General features: G+C 37.3%; 1 long non-coding RNA gene across 1 annotated transcript; it reads right to left on the bottom strand.

Moving 5' to 3' along the window:
• Positions 1 to 3,040: 3,040 nt before the first annotated feature.
• LOC111089747 lies at positions 3,041 to 3,602 on the bottom strand. The gene is made up of 3 exons (XR_002613957.1): positions 3,453 to 3,602; positions 3,193 to 3,400; positions 3,041 to 3,088 (listed from the first exon to the last, which is right to left on the bottom strand). It is a non-coding gene; the product is annotated as an uncharacterized LOC111089747 (long non-coding RNA).
• Between the last annotated feature and the right edge of the window lie 1,183 nt (positions 3,603 to 4,785).

Below are 4,785 nucleotides of genomic sequence, written 5' to 3'. Positions count from 1 at the left end.
TGGAAAACGTTTCGTGTCTAGACATTTCATAACTTGTGAAGACATATATATATATATATAACAGTTCTAAATCTAGTCATTTCATAACTTGTGATATATATATATATATATATATAACAGTTTTAAATCGAAAAGAGTGGTTTCTAAACATTGCTGTTTGAATGTAACCTTGAACGTAATATGGACAGATCACTTAGTGCACGTGGTTTATTTATTTTTACTTGACGTTGCACAAATGTCTGTTTTGATGGTACGCTTTATATAAGCAGTCAGAAAGTAGAAAACTGACCCAACACTTAGGTATGTAAAAGATTTGTTTCTGGCGATATGCCAATATTCATGTAGGCCTAACAAAGACACACTACAGAGTTGATTGGTTATTAAAAGGCAGGGTGTGTACGTAATGTTGTTTGAAAAGTAGATGAGCTTTTATTTATTACACCGTTGTTAGCAAGTGGTATTTGTGGGTGATGTAATGTATAGAAATAATAAAATGATTGTACACTTAAAATATATTCTGATGTAAGTTTTATACGTATGACGTATTCATGTGTTCAGTGGCGGACTGACAGGATAGACGGGGGCCAAGACCCATGGGAGGGCTAGCAAAGGTCCCAAAGCCATCAAAAAAATTAAACTCAACACTAACGATAAAACATTGATGTAAATTAGTTTTTATGTTCAAACCAAACAAACGTATATAATCCGGACTGCGCCACCTTGTGGCGTGTATTAAACTAAGCCTACATGTGATATATTCACCGTGATCTTATACCAGTTTTTATTTTGGAGTGTGATATTTTATACATCTTTTATGTGGGTTGTTTTGTAATTGAAGCAACTGGAAAGTTTTTTTTTCAGTGATAAATTTAATTTGTAAAACGAATATACATAACATGTCTCTATTTTAAGCATCTAAAAACCTGGATTTTTATATATCTAAACACCTGCACTATTTTTAAATATCTAAACACCTGCATTATTTTTAAATATCTAAACACATGTACTTTTTTTAAAAATATCAATAAACAATTATTTCACAAAAACGCTGCGTATGTTTGTGTGTCCGCTTATAACTGGCGAACCGCTAAACCGATTATCACTAAACCTGGCGCGTAACCTTAGGACCCTCGAGGAGTGACACAAGGAAGGGGGTCGGCGTTCAGATCTGACCCCTTATGTGACCCCCATGTCTTCCCTGTACTATGAACGGGTACGTGAGCTACTTTATATATATAAATACAGCAAGTGTTGCTCACTCAAAAAGGGCAGGGCTAAAGCCTAAAAATATACTCCAGTATTTCTTAACTGGCTCTATAACTTGACTGGTTTAAATAGCTTCTGGTGGAAGCTGCATGACGTCACTTACTGATCAAGGTTTTCCGAGACAACCAATCGTAACTCCTTACGTCTCCTTGTGTTAAAAATATATGCACACTAGTAAAGCAACCTTGAAAGATCACAGGGAACGCCAACTACACAAAATCTTGTTCTGATCAACCATCTGCATGTTCTTGTCAGTTTTCAAATAAATTCCGCGCAGCCAACTCTAGATCCCAAATTAGATGGCCCAAATCTAAACATAAACTAAACCCGAACCATTACTTACACACCCTGTGTAAGTTCTGGGCTCCAGTAACCAGAGTTTTCAAACCTCTCTTATCCCATATGGAAACTTCTGATTCTGGAAGTATCTAGAATCTCAGTTTCAATGACATTTTGTTGTTAATGCCAATATACTAGTAGGTTAAGCTTCCCAAAACCCTTTCCTCAATCATTCCTTCACCTAACCTTTTTTACAGAAAAAATAGTTTATATTTCGAGAGACAAAAATTAATAAATGAGAACTCCTTCCTAGATACACCACCCAGTTAATTGTTCATTAAATCAGGAGTGTCATTTCAAAAAAGGTTTGGGGGGGGGGGCAAAGAAAGTTGACCTCGAGTGAATCTCCAATTCAGCTGGGGGCCTCCACTCTATGGTATAATTTGTATACGTGTTAATATGGCCTGACTATAAATGTCTCCCACAAACTGACATTTGGGGTCACCTTCCAAACTTGAAGGAATGGCCGCGAATTTTATGTTTGTAAATGAAAAAAAAAAATCATTGTTAAAGGAATAACGATCATTATATTCAAGTAAGTTCCTTAAAATACTATTTTGTTCATACAAATGTTATAATATCACCACGAGGTCTTCCTACCATTATTACAAAACACTTGTGACGTAACGAGTTTTCCTCCCGCCAATTATCGAATTTGTACTGTTTTTTCAATGATATCAAGAGATATAATTAGTTTTATAAGCAAAAATAAGTGATCCTTTTAAAAGTTTCATATTTCTAAGTACTTCACAAAACGAGGGTTCACCTACTGCCTACTCACCCTTCTAACTAGTGATATATTCTGAATGCACAACTGTAATACCAACTTGTGAAGGGCAAATGAAAACAACATTTTAAATTAAAGCCCATATATTCCATATTAAATCTGTACTTTACCAGTAGAGGGGCTGACACGTGAAGATCATTGGTTATAATTTTACTGATTGAAATAGGCTTTCCCTCATTGGATGTTTTATCGCTGTTGGAGATTCAGAACTGGATTTTCAATCTTAAAAGAACCACATGCGCTTTTGGGACAATCGGTCAGAATAGGGACACCCCCTCCGATTCAGGTATAGCTGTCCCTAATTTTAAACTAATGCCTAGAGGGAAGGTAGCCAAACAGACAACAAATACCTTTTTTTACTCATTTATCTAATTATCTATTTATAACCCAAATACCTGCCACTCAATTGAATTGAAAACAGACAGCAGACCTGCCGTCACAACAGCTTTTTCCGGCTCTTTGAACCGAATAATGAGACCCACTGTCATTTTTATACCGCGTCCGACCCTCTTGGCGACAGAACGACACTTGTGAATGAAAATATTCTCCTTTTGTTTCTGTACAACTAATAGTTCTGTACTGTAGAGAGTAACAAACATGTAAACACAGCCAGTCTGAGAGTATGTCTTGAGTGATGAGAGAACCTGTTAAGTAAACACAGCCAGTCTGAGAGTATGTCTTGGATGATGAGAGAACCTGTGAAGTAAACACAGCCAGTCTGAGAGTATGTCTTGGATGATGAGAGAACGTGTTAAGCAGACTGGCTGTGTTTAAGAGTATGTCTTGGATGATGAGAGAACCTGTTAAGTATACACAGCCAGTCTGAGACTATGTCTTGGATGATGAGAGAACGTGTTAAGTATACACAGCCAGTCTGAGAGTATGTCTTGGATGATGAGAGAACGTGTTAAGTATACACAGCCAGTCTGAGAGTATGTCTTGGATGATGAGAGAACGTGTTAAGTATACACAGCCAGCCTGAGAGTATGTCTTGGATGATGAGAGAACCTACAGACTGGCTGTGTTTACTTAAAGAGTATGTCTTGGATGTTGAGAGAACCTGTTAAGTATACACAGCCAGTCTGAGACTATGTCTTGGATGATGAGAGAACGTGTTAAGTATACACAGCCAGCCTGAGAGTATGTCTTGGATGATGAGAGAACCTGTTAAGTAAACACAGCCAGTCTGAGAGTATGTCTTGGATGATGAGAGAACACGTTTGGCAGTCTTCGGTAAAACTGGAATTATTTATAAGTGTTAAGACTGCAAATCTAAAGATTCAAAGAAAATGAGGGCGGGACTTAGTTAAATCAGAAAGGAACAGATTGTCATAGTTGTTTCGTTTAGAAAACAAACAAATCATTTTAATTTCAGATCAACAAAAGGACTACCTGCGGTGGACTTTTCTATGTCAATAAAACAGTACAAGGACCGTATAACTCAAGACCACTGCACCTAATGACGATACGAAACATCAACTTGGTTTAGGACAACAGGGTTATTCAAAAGTTGCTATCCATACGAGAGTACATTGAAAGCATCATCACAGATGTTCTGAAGAAGGATAACGACTATCTTATGTACTGACCACAAAGAATCAGCCACACTTTCTCTAGTCCTGACCAAGTGTGACAGACACAGGTTAGGATTAGAGTCGATCAGAGCTCGGTACTATGGTTTTTTTAGGTCAGTTGACTTCCCTATAAGTATTAGATAGATCTGCTAATGGTCAACCACGAAATCTATGAAGTGATCTGTCTTTGGAAACTTGACTGAGCCTTCTATTGTGTGAAATAATGACACTGGTCATGTTCTGAATAAAACAACACAATCTTTATTGAAATCAAACAAAAACGCAGTTCAGACAATGAATGATCTACTAGGTAGTGTTTAGTCTTAACTCTGTCGGGATTTATCTTCGTTCAACCAAAACACGATGGTCACAAAATTAGGCCTTTACTCGGAGATCTAATAGATCTGAACTAAGAAAGAGCACTTTGATTCAACAGGTAAACTTGGATATTTTACCTAGTCTAAAGCGGTACCTCGTGCCAGCCGCTATATGAACCCATCTAAACCAACTAAGTCCCAACTCATGAATGGTCCGCTTGTAAAATTAATACGTTTGTTTTGGCCCAGAGACCTGTCTGATAATACTAAGTCCCAACTCATGAATGGTCCACTTGTAAAATTAATACGTTTGTTTTTGCCCAGAGACCCGTCTGATGATACTGAGTCCCAACTCATGAATGGTCCACTTGTAAAATTAATACGTTTGTTTTTGCCCAGAGACCCGTCTGATAATACTAAGTCCCAACTCATGAATGGTCCACTTGTAAAATTAATACGTTTGTTTTGGCCCAGAGACCTGTCTGATGATACTAAGTTCCAA

Source organism: Limulus polyphemus, unplaced genomic scaffold (genome assembly GCF_000517525.1).
Source record: "Limulus polyphemus unplaced genomic scaffold, Limulus_polyphemus-2.1.2 Scaffold7250, whole genome shotgun sequence".
Taxonomy (NCBI): Eukaryota; Metazoa; Arthropoda; class Merostomata; order Xiphosura; family Limulidae; genus Limulus; species Limulus polyphemus.
The sequence above is the reverse complement of the archived record's forward strand: the minus strand, read 5'-3'. Positions and strand labels throughout refer to the sequence as shown.